At 36.3% G+C, this 13,178-nt stretch overlaps 1 pseudogene; it reads left to right on the forward strand.

The window, feature by feature from the left end:
* LOC119509800 overlaps positions 1-12,150 on the forward strand; it is a 73,931-nt pseudogene extending 61,781 nt beyond the window's left edge.
* Positions 12,151-13,178: the final 1,028 nt, after the last annotated feature.

The raw sequence follows: 13,178 nt of genomic DNA on the forward strand, positions 1-13,178 counted from the left end.
AAATCGATGTTGATAAGACTTGCATTAAAACCTTTAACTAATGCATCTTTAGTTAAACTTGCATTAAAACCTTCAAGTGAAATACAATTTCTAACTCCAACAGGGAGTGTTTGGCCTTGCAATATATATTAAACTTACAAATCACATTCAATACTTGAACTTCCAGGTAGAGTATGTAAAATTCATTTTGCTAGAAAACTTGCAATAGTTGTTCCAACACAATGAATCAAATGCAAATTCTTCTGGTGAGACTACATACGTGAATTTTTAGAGACATTATATTTTCCCTGGGGTGCATTTATTATAGTTGTTGAGGTTCATAAATTTGCAGTGCCTTACATTATAGTGGAGGAGAGACATGACTGGTTTTATTTTTTACCACTGTGTAAAATAGGTAACTGAGCTCTATGTAAACACACAGTATCTTTTTGACAGCACTTTTTGCTTTTACTGATAATGTATTTTGCAAACAAAGGCTTTAAGGATAATAGGTTCGCCAGACTGAGAATGGAAAGCAGGCTTTATGTCTGACTTGAAAGTGGCTACAATAAATGTCAGCAGACATCATCGATATCTGATGATTTCTCATCAGTGTTCCACAAGGTCATTTTGATCCAACAAATACTTATTTAAAGCTCACTCCATAATAAGCCAGGCCTTATTGGATGTTATTATTAGTTTCTGTTTATATGCTAAAATAAATTCTAAAATAGCCCAATTGTAGAGATGCCTGGTCTTGACAGAGAAGGAAACAATCATGATAAATAAATGAATTCCCACACCAAAATAGGAGGGAAAAATAAGCTCTTCCATTTAAGAAAGATTCTAAGGAGCAAATTTGGATGACTGTCAAAAGGCAGGATTATATTACACTACTTGGCAAAAAAGTAAAAGATTTTATTACCAATTTTTGGTTTACATGTTCTCTTGGACCTTTTGGGCCTGGCATGTGAAATATGAAATCACTTGTGGTAACAATGCTTTCGAGAAACTGAAGGTTCTAATTTATTTTGTAAAATTTATTTTGTAAATTTGTAAATTTATTTTGTAAATTTATTTTGTAAATTTATTTTGTAAACTGAAGGTTCTAATTTATTTTGTAATAAATATAGTTTTGACTATATTGTGCATTTTTAAAAAACAAACTCCATTAAAATATGTTCTTTCAGCAAAAATCTTGCTATTTCCATTGGAAGAGCATAAAGATCTAATGACCAATTTCTCTTGTGTGTTCAAGAATCTTTAAAATAAGAATGTGTTTCACAAACAGAAAAGGTGAACAAGAGTGGAACAAAATGAAATTCAAGAGAGCCCATTCACCCATCTCATGTCAAGTTTTCACTAAGTGAATAAGTCATGGGAACAAGGGCTTCATGTTTTCCAAATTATCATTGAATGTCAGTTAATTGTATGAAATATAGTTTTAATCAAGAGCCTACTTTATCAGTATTTGGGGCACGGACAAGTCTTTATGTTGGATTATATTGACAGACCAAATATTAATTAAGACCCTACAATGTGCAAACAACTCAAATGAATGATGTAACTGGATATTCATTTATTAAGGAAATTGCCTTAAAAACAGAATTTAGAATTAGTTGAACACAAAGCTCAAATTGTAACTATAATTTATCTCTTATGATTCTTACTAAGCTATCAGATAAAACCCACAACAAAAAAACAAGTGTCTGTTGACTTGTAGATTCCAGAGATCAAGTGCAGGGAATATTTTTAGTTTTGTATCTGAGATATTTCTATATTATCCAATGATAAATCAGTTATTCAACACACAGTGACTTTTAAAAATCATTGGCATTTTATATATTATAGTTAAAAGTGTTTGCAGTGAGAATAGATGTCTCTGAATTATGAGTGATTCTGACCTGTGAATGCCAAGCCACAGCCTGGCAAACATGTGAATGGCCAGAAAATTCTACGTATATTGTTCTAATTATCAAAGGAGTAAAAATCATCTGGGATTACAGAAACTGAGAATCTCGGAGAAAAATCAATAATATTTTCTTGAATAATATGATTAATTCAAGATTTGGGGAAGTTCCAAATAGATGGCAAATATACACATTGAAACATTGGATTTGGGATACATTGGATATATTGAAACTTTGGATAAAAATATATAGATTGCCACAAAAATATAGTTTTTGTTTTGGGGAAATTTTCTGAAATTATATTATCTCACACTCCACTACACTGACCATGTTATATTGGGTGGAGTTACAAGATTGGAAATATTCCTTATGCCATATCTTAGCCCAAATCAGTGAGATGGATGAGGAACAATTCCAAAGTGGGATATCAGAGAAAAGTAGCTCATCATATATTCAAATTTAGGGAAAATCTGTTGAGTACCTATCATGTGTCAAGCTTTGGTTTACATTCTATAGAGGATATAAAAATCAAAAAGAAAAGTTTCGCTCTTTCAAAGTTTACAGTTTAGGGGGAGGGCTGTGCACAACAGTTAAGAGAACTATGAACCCAGAGACAAAGGCACTAATGACCAGTTGCGGCCCTTGGTAGGATTTGGACATCTTGAGATAAGTGGTTACAGAAGTTAACAGAAAATTAGCTTGAATGTGGGAGAAACAGGGACCAAAACTGCATCCCCAGAATTGGATCAACTCTTAGAGACAGGCACAGATACCCAGAGCACATGCTGGATGGCAAACGAAGGTAATGATAAAACTAAACGACAGAAACATTGATGGTGTTTATGGTGATTCAGGTCATCCACAAAATCTGTTCAAAGATTATATGGAGAAAAGAAAGAAAAGGGCTCAGCCAGTTCCAGTACATGTCACAGGAAACGTCTGCTAGAAAGGGACAGGAAATGTCCAGTCAACCGAGTGATGTGCATATTCTTTTTCCCAAAGACCTAATGCCCTGAAGGCAGAGCTGAGAATGGAGAATGACAAAAACTAGGAACAAGTTATCCTAACTTGGAGGATGTGAGAGGGCTTCAAGAAAAATGTATTATTTTAACTGAAACTCAATTTAGACGGTTTTCTGATAGGTAGTAAATTTTGAAAAGGACATGTAACCATCCACAAAAATCAGGTGTATATGAAATATAACTATCTCCCTTTCCTTTGCTTCCCAGCCGAGTGGTGCCAGCTGCATGACCTGCAGACAAGAAAGCAGGCCAGAGAAGGGGGTAAGGGTGCTGCACAGAGGCATCAGCTGTGTGCCGGGAAGCCAAGCAAGTGAGGTGAGTTGGGGGTATGCAGAGGTGGCAGGTGGAGAGGCAACCAGTGTGATTGGGAGATTAATGATAATAAACAAATGAGAAAATTGAATGAGCAAATAAACATGTATGCCTGTATGTGTGTGTGTGTGTTGAAGATGAAGGGAATAGATTTTTACTGCCAGAAAAGACACTTTCAAATTTAGAGAGAAGGTTAGAAAGAATCCTCAGGGTTTGGATTGAAATAATAGATATCAGCATGTGCTCTTTATTCAAGTTCTCATATATAGAGAAATATACATGACCATGTATATGTAGGTTTACAAATATATGAACATATATTCCATCTAACTCTGTTTGCTGATAGGTCCTTGAATCATTGATGTCCTGAGAGTGATGAACACATGGAGTACCTACATCTTGGTTTCTGAATACCTTCTTCCATTAAAAGGAACCAAAACTTCTTGGGAAAATGGCTGATTCCAGGACTGGGGTGAGGAAAAACAAAATAGGCCTGGGATTTCTTATTGTGCCAGACAGCAAGAAAATGCTTAAAGAATGATGGAGATGTTTCAAAAGGACACAAGGGTCTGCTTGAAGGGGCTGACATTAGCCAAATTGAGGAAAATTTACATCTAAATATACAATAAGAGTAATGGGTTGTCATTCCATTGAACAAAATAAGAATCCATGAATCTACACTAATATAAATAAATAAATAAGGAAAGCTCCCCCTTACAATAGGATGACAACTGATTCCCAGGACCCAGGCACTGCAGCCACAGATAGGACAAACACTTCCTCTCCCTTGGGACCCACGGAGGAGGCCCTCACACACTGGGACTACTCGGGCCATGTCAACAGTCATCAAAATGGCAATGTAAACAGCTACTGAAAACCTCTCTCCAGAGATTCAATAAAAATAAAGGACAATTCTGAATTGTTCAGAACTCTTGAGGAAGAATCAGACTGGAGAAGGACCCTAGAAATGCTGAATTGAAGAAAGAGAGAAAATATCAGGTAGGAATCTGTCTCTGACTGGCCGGTCCTCTCTCCTCCTCATCCCCCCACTCGGTCTCACACAGTGCGGGAAGGGCACAGAAACAGCAGCTGGGATCCCTCCCAACAGGGATAGGGAGACTATAAAATCACTCACAGCAGTGAGACAGGCCCCCACCATTTGGAGACCCGGGAGACAGGCGAAGACATTTCAAGACCCAGGTCAGTGAGGGACAAAGAGTCTGAGAAGAGGTGGACAGTGACTGTGTTCCCAGCCCTAGGTCCGAAAGCCCTTCCCCACCTCTGAGGGAAACAGCAGGGGGCAGCCATTTCCTTGCTGGGGGGATGGCTGGAAAACTGGGGCAGCTGGGGGAGTCCTCTGCCACAAGTGAAGTGGGGGACACAACCCCACATCAAGCCAGATTTTGACTGGCAAAGTGAGGGCATAGGAATCCTGCAGTTTCAGCCCCACCTGTTCAGACGAAGCCTGTGCTTAGAGACAAAACAGCTTCTGAGGACAATTAAGTCACCAAACAGTGCCATCTGCTGTACAGAACAGAAAGTGCAAGGGAATTGAAAGGCTTTTGAAAGACTCTCCAGAAACTACTTTAGGGTCACTGGAGCTAGTCTACAAACCCTGCATGGAAACAACCTTGGTTGGGGTGAGAAATAGGGATGACCCAACTGTTAAAGCAGGGCCTTAAAACAAACCCAGGTCTTGCTAGCCAGTGAAAAACAAAGCACCACTAGGAACCAGCAGACTTGTTTTACCACACACAGAGACCATGCTGTGTTTCCCAGTGCCTATCCCCCTTCCCTAAGGCAGGTCCCTGTGGGTGCCTGGTTATTGAGGTAGACTTGGGGACAGAGCCAACCTGACAAGTGGCCAGTGAGAGAGACAAACAGAGAACAAAGCCCATCCAACAAGAAAACTCGAGGCATAAGAGGGAAAATGACATCCAGAATAAACTAATTAAGAAAATTAGATGCCTAGACAACAAAAATCAGGACTCATACCAGCAAGCACAAAGATATGGCCCAAAGAAACAAACTAGCACCTCAACTGAGACACAGGAGATGAAACAACTAATTAAAGATGTTCAAACAAATCTTCTAAATCAAATTAACAAGTTGAAAGAAAGTGTGGCAAAAGAGATGCAGGATATTAAGTAGACACAGGATGTCCATATAGAAGAACTCGAAAACTTGAAAAAACAAATGACAGAACCTACGAAAATGAAAGGCACAATAGAAGAGATGAAGAACACAATGGAGACATACAATAGAATGACAACTAATATGTGAGGACAGCATTATATAAAAAAATCAACCATTTGTCCACCGGTATGGAATGGTGAATGGTGCATTGGAAGTCATCAATGGATGCTAAGGCTGGTTGGAGATTTCATAAGTAATAGAAGAGTAGTGTAATATCAGAATATTTCCCCATAGAAAACTAATTAATTACAAAGGGGTAATGGAGATGCCTAGTACACTCCAACTTGACCAGGTGATCAAAGTTAACCTCACCACTGCTAGGATGACTCAATATTATGTGCCTCCAACATTACGTGCAGAACTGAGAATACAGCATCATTTCTGTTGCATGTCTTCCAAGAATGCACAGCCTGAATATGGTTATGAGAAAACATTATTTGGACATAGGTAGAGTATGAAAAATCCATACTCTTTAAGATTATCAAGGTTATGAGAGACAGGGAAAGACTGAGAAACTGTTCCATACGGAACAAAACTGAAGAGAGGTGACAACTCAATGCAACATGGGTTACCAGATAGGATCCTGGATTACAAAGGAAAAGCAACATTGTTGGAACAATTGGTGAAATTTGAGTGGTGTCTGTCAATTGGGTGGTGATATTTTATCATTGTTAATATCTGGCTTTGGCGGGTACATGGAGGTAATATAGGAGAAGGACCTTATTTTGGGTGGATAAACATCAGAGTATTAAGGGATGACGGGGCATTACAGCTATAGCTTTCTCTCATGTGGCTTAAAAAAAAGACTAATGATAGCGGGTAAATACATAGAGAGAAAAAGTGTGATAGAACATGTAGGAAAGGATATCTATATACTATTCTTGCAACTTTTCTATAGGGTTTGAATTAATTTCAAATAAAGTTTAAAAAAATAAATGTGACTATATTTTTATCACACCATTTGATTTCTATACTGAGACAAGTTTCACTGAGATGGCAGAAAATTAATCACCATGAAATCGAGGTTGTCTCTTCCCCAGGGATACGGCTAAGAGGTAAGGGTGGACCAGAAAGCTACCATGGTACCACAGCATGGGGATGTCTGGCATTCCTTGTCCTTGAGTCATCTCACCAGTCTTGTACTGATTGAGGGGTCCATCACCCACACCTGGCCCTCTCTTCTGCTTCCATACTTACTACTTCTATGAAAACCCCCATTCTTGTTTGCATAGGCTGTTCAGATCCTGTGGTTGACTTTCCCCATTTCATTAGGCTCAGTGGACAAATATCTCTTTTCCATTTTCAAGCTGTGGTAGAGGAACTATGTGAATTAAGGCATAATTCAGCCTTTCCTCTCCAAGGTTTGCTCTTATCACTTCCTATTCATTCTGCCCATCTCATCCACCTCCACCCAGCCCTGGTTCTGGGGAAAGCATTTGTACCGAGTGAGGAGAGAAAGTTCCACCTGGACTCTTTCCATATATGTTAGGTTTACCTCAGAGGTAGCTGAAGCAAACTCTTGAATAGTTTTAGACTTTTGAAGACACATTTTCTCTTCTATTTTCAGCCCTGAATTATTTCTCACCCAAGATAATAAACAAAAAGCCAAATATCAGCTTACACAAGGCAGGAAAGCACAGGATGTATATGGAATAAGTTAGGGTTATTAACATATTAGAATTGGAGTTTGCCAGGTGATACAGATTCTGCAACCACACTTTGAGAATCACTAGCCTAACCTAACATTTTCCCCAGAAATCAATTTCCTGGCTTTATTGTTAAATTACAGAATATTCTTGGGTTATGGAAACTGACAGATCTAGACTCAAATTCTGGCACTGGTTCTTAATAGCTGTGTGAACTTAGGCAAGTTGAATTTTAATAATCTGTTGGTTTTACTAGACTTAGCAGAATATAATTCTGCAATAGCCATACCCCTATTTTCCTGAGAAAATGAATATCAATGTCTCATTGAGTAAATGAATGAAACGTGTTCAATTTCCCATAGTTTTGTTAAATTTAATGTAATTTGCTTATTTAATGATATTTCAAGATTAAAAATACAATAAAAGAAATCACCTTACCATTATACAGATCAAAGTAATAAATGAAATATATATTGGTCAGAAAGATCATAATTTCAGTCAGCTGTGTGGAGTCTTGTGATGAGCAAGGCTGTGGTCTGTTCAGGCGCCATAGCAGAGCAGCTTGCACAGCATCACCCTCAATTTTAGAAGTGGATGTGTTCAGGCCCTGCCACAAGCAGCTTGACTGAGCTGTGGGCACTGGACACTCATCACAGCAGACAACCAGATTGTTTGGCAGCTTCCTGTAAATGAATGTTTCAAGAAGTAGTAAAGGCTTTTGTGAATCACAAGTTTATGGCCAGAGCTCCCTTCCTGAATAAACAAGAGGCTCTGAAAATAATCAGTCCAATAAATAACCAATCAAAACAAAACTTCAAGAAACATGATGCATGCCTGAGTATTTTCTTAAAAATTCAAGAATTCTCAGCAAATTATCTTCAACACAGGGTATGAAAACATGATGACAGCCTTTTGGAAAGTTAATATCTAAACAGTTTCACTCAAAGATACACAAAGAAACATACATGCAAGACTCTAAAATTGTGTATAGAATTATGCCAGAAAATTATCACTCATTGAAAGAATATATTGAAAAAATATGAGTGTGTGTGTGTATACGCAATTCCATTAATAAATATCTGGGGTTTAACTACCCTAAGCCTAAACCTAACCATAGGAAAAGACTGAAAAGGATGAAAATTAAAAAAAAAAAAAAAATAGTGGGAAAGAAGAGGGAGAGAAGGTTGACAAAAATAATGGCAAGAGAGAATTAAAAGAGAAATAAAAGATAGTAAACAGAGGTAAAGAAAGAAATAGAGAATTTAAATCTGTTCAAATTATGACTCCAGCTGAATCTGAAAAAAATGGGCCAGGATATAGCACAGCTAATAAGAATTAATTTCACATAAGGCATTGTGGACAATTAGGATTTGTCCAGACTCACACAGCTTAAACAGAAATACCAACTTCACAAGTAATAACAGTAATAGATCTCATTTTAAAAAATATATATCAGGACATGGCACATTTCTAAAAGATTACATATGTGGAAAAATAGGAGGTTAACCTATAAATACATAACATGTAACATAACATATAACATATAAACCCAGAGAACTTTCCAAATTGGGCACAGTTTTATTATTTGTGTTGAAAACACAAGCACAATTCTCTTCACTTTGCAAACCTGTCTCTCCTGCCCCAGCCTTTGTTCTTCCTCTAATCCTGTTTATCTTCTCTATTCATGACATTCACTTTAAAGTTAATGAGGTTGGAAAGAAATCATGCAGTTAGCATTTGAGGGTAAAAAGGTGGGAAGGTCCAGATTAATTCACCACAAAGATCATCAGTGTTCCATCCTAGCCTTTACACCTTTCATTCTTGTATATACAAAAACATCTTTAGTATATTTTCTGCAAATTAATTGGATTGGCTTAATCCCAGCACAGCACTTGTTCCTTTAAGTAGGTTAAAATACTTGAAATTGTATGCTTTTATAGAGTAATTTAAACATTTTATTTGTGGAAGTGACTTCTCTACTGAGCTCATACAATTACATTTTACTAGCAAAAATGAAAAAAAAAAATGTGCCTCAAGTTCACCCTTGAGAATTTAACTGTAAAAGCCAGAATCTAAATGTCAAGAAAAAAAATCTTTATAAATTAGTAATCATTCAAAGAAATAAATGAGGAGAAAAATAAGATAAGGGGCATGAAGTTGAAGCATAGCTGAAAACCCATGTGGTAGATCTATGTGATCTAGTTGTTATATGATTGGGTGCACATTCGATTCAATGCAGCAAAGTATAAAATAGTTCATATATAACTGCCTAACAAGTGGTTCTTATAGCATTGGTAGCTTGTAAATAATTAAGATAATATTATCTCAAATAATTACATAGCTCAAACGATATCTATACTCTCATTTACATCATCTCATCTAATTTGACCCTGTAAAATAGGCTAGACAGGTAGGAAATATCAATCTAATTTTATAAGAAGGAAGACGAAGATTTAGTGTAGTTAAACACTTTGACTTAGGAACCTAGCAGGTGTAAGAGATGAGGCTATGTCTCCAAATTCTCACTCCAGAATGTTGTTCTTTGCACAACTTAAGGTGCCTTATATTTTGTTTATTTTGAGCTAATATTTAAAAAGGGCTTACATGTGCCTGGTGCTCTAAATTTATTAACTCATAATTTTCATATAAATTCTGTGAGGTATATTATACTTTACAAATGAGACTGAGGGTCAGAGTGGTTAAGACTGTTTTTTGCTGCCACTCAGCTTACTGACGTCCGAGCCGGACTTTGTACCCACCAAAGTTGCAGAGTCTGTGCTCTTAACCACTACTCTCTGCTGCACCAAAAAGTCTACTCTGGAATCATGGTTACCTAATTAGGAGAATAGTTTCATTCTTAGAGAATTGTTTCCCCAAAAAGTGAAGAATCAGTAGATATTGTAACACAAGTTGAGAGATGTGAAGGGAAAAATGGAATTAATATGTATTTATCGACTACATTCTTGGGCCAGATGTAGGAGTTTACATTTATTCATTTGACATGTTCAGTATTAAGCCACTTGAAGTGTTATAGTCTACTTAATCGTCAAACTAATCCAAGGGATAGGTATCATCCTATTTTAAAAATGAGAACCCTGAGGCACAGAGATTTTAAATAATTTGCCTGATATCAGAGCTAGAAATGAAAACCAGTTAAACCTGACCCCAACATCATAATATTTTTACCATACTGTCTCAGTATAACAATTCATTTAACATTTACAATTAAGTAAATGTAGATATGATATTTTCTGGCACTCCCCTGGGCTACAAGTAACCAGCATACTGTTCTGATCCTTGCAGCAAGATGTAAGTTGGCCTCAATGCTTTCATAGCATTGTTTGAACTATCATCTTCTATCTAGAAGTCTTTTCTCTTGCCTGGATACAACATTAATGTAAATTCTTGCCCAATGCATCTTAGTTCTGTCCATTCAAAAGTTATTTCTTTTGCAAGGTTGTGGTAGATTTCCTTGCATACAGAAATGAACTTGCACTTTCTGTTTTGTGCCTATGACTTCTTCTAGGGCCTAAAACTTCAGCTCTGATAGTAAGTGAAAACACTTCAATTAAGAAAGATATTGGTTACCAACTGGAATAAATAGATCCTTCCAGATGCCTCCCAACAGCTCACTGGTCATAGTCTGCCTACATGGCCCAAAGGCATGTGGTAGAGCAGATTCTAATAAAATAGCTGGCCATTTCTTACTTAGTGTCTCTCTCCTGAGAAAGCGGAAAACCCTCAGATGATAGCAGTATGGTTCTGTATCCCTAGTACCTAGCACTGAATAGGTATTCAATAAACATATATTGAATTACTGCAAAATAATCCTGAAATAGTTTGTAATATAATGACTTCACAAGGCTTTTGATTCCCCTTGTGAAATTTATATTTATCATCAAGGAATCAGAATATGTAAGGAGTAGGTTTTCAATCATTCCACAAATCAATTAAATATCCAAACTTGTGAATAACACCTATGAATTATTTTAGTTTGACAAATATTAGTTGTTCCTGATTGCCAAAAATATAACATCTTCTACTGGGAGATCTCTATCATATCATATGGTTTCCATGTAAAATGTATCAAGAAAGTCATGTTAGACTAGAATCTATTTCATTTCCAGCTGTTCACCAGAAGTTCTGAGCAAATGATCACAATGCGTACTCTCACCCAGCTTTTTAACAGAACATCATCCTGATAACTAAATGAGATGTGATATTGACAGCAAGAAAAAAGTGAAACCTACTTAAAAAGTAAGTAGTTCTGCAACACTTCATTTATGTCTTCATGTTTCCTTTTCTGCATCTCAACCCTATGGCTCTCTCTACTACTCCCAGCAATACAGTATGCAACTACAGAAAAACAAAAGCCCTTTAAGTTATTATTGTTACTGCTGTGCTGCTGTTTATTTCTGGGGACAAAGTGAATTTGGTTGGTCTCATTTTAGCTGGATCAGCTGACTTTAAAACTGAACTAAGGCAATCTGATATGTTTGATCAGCAGTTCCAATCAAAAGTTTTAAAATCAGTTGATATCTCCTATGGTGATGAAAACAGATTCAACCAATCTACTGACTTATCTACTGGAGTTCTTTCTCTCCAACATGAAATTTATTCAAGAGAAGAAATTAATAGGACAATATTTTGATGAAATCAGTCAGGACAAGGGCAAGTACTGTTTTGGAGTTGAAGATACACTAAAGGCTTTGGAAATGGAAGCTGTAGAGATTCTAAAAGTCTATGAAAATCTGGATATAATGAGATATGTTCTTCATTGCCAAGGCACAGAAGAGGAGAGAATTCTCTCACTCCAGAACAAGAGAAGGATAAATCTCATTTCACAGACAAAGATACAGGACAGGAACATGAGCTGATTGAGAGCATGCCCCTGATAGAATGGTTTGCTAACAATTATAAAATATTCAGAGCTACACTGAAAATTGTCACAATAAGTCACAAGAAGAATCCCAGTTTGTGAAAGGATTTGGTGGAACTGGAGGTATGTTTTGGAACTGAATAGATTTCCAGGGAGTGGAATACCAAGTTGGAGACAGTGAATTTTTTGAGCTTGATGTCTACTAGGTAGTAAACCTGGATCCAGTAAACTGTGCTTCACCCTCCAGCATCCAACTCAAGGAGCAACTCAAGGATCCAAAAAGATCCCTGCCTTACAGTTGGATCACTTCCAGTAATTAATCCATGAGCATTGAATAGTGAAAAGAAAACCAAAACAAAACTAGACCCAACCTTTGTCATGATGTCAGCACAGTAGCCTACAACTAAATTCCTAAATGACACTTGGGACTAATTTTTAAAAGAATAACAGTTTTTACTTTTACTCAGTGGTGAAATTGGTTGTTCTTGTATTTTATGGAAAAAAAATGATATTGTAATCTTTATACAAAGAAGCAAAAATACTTTAACTGATGTAAAATTTCAAAAGGTATAGAAGTGAGATCACCAAAGTCTTTTAAGTAAAAAAAAGTAATAAAAAATTATTATTGTTAAATCATAACACAGCTAACAACAAAAATATTTTCCTAATTCTAGTTAATAAGTAGAAAGTAAGAGAAAATTTTCAATCAGCTGGTGTCTTAGACTTTAGGCTTACCTAATATAAACTAATACCTGTGCTAATTATGTATACAGTATAATAATAAGCATGGTTTGCCAAGTTTGGAACCTTGAACTTTGAACTAAAGAAATTACCATAAGGTGATTTCAGTTTGTCAACATAAAATTTTCAGGAAATTGATCTATGTTGCAGAAAGACACAAAAAGATAAATAAAGGTATTAAATAACAATAAATGGGTAGCTTGATTTATAATAATTTGTTTAAAAAGTTCTAAGTTGTTTAGAGATAGCAATTTTATAGCAGTCAAAAAGTATGGGTATACTCCTATTAACATTTCTTGAATTCAAATCCCCTTAAAAGCAACTTTCTTATAGAGAAATATTTATTTGTATGCAGATCAAGAGACCTAAACACAAAGAAGATGAGAGAGGCTCAGTGAGGAAAAGAATAACAGCTAACTCTTAACTGTCTCTATTTTTAGTTGGTGGTGGCAGAATAAGCAAAAATGTTAAAATCCTAAGAGGCAGCAGTCAT

The sequence above is a fragment of the Choloepus didactylus genome, chromosome 1, assembly GCF_015220235.1.
Source record: "Choloepus didactylus isolate mChoDid1 chromosome 1, mChoDid1.pri, whole genome shotgun sequence".
NCBI lineage: Eukaryota > Metazoa > Chordata > Mammalia > Pilosa > Megalonychidae > Choloepus > Choloepus didactylus.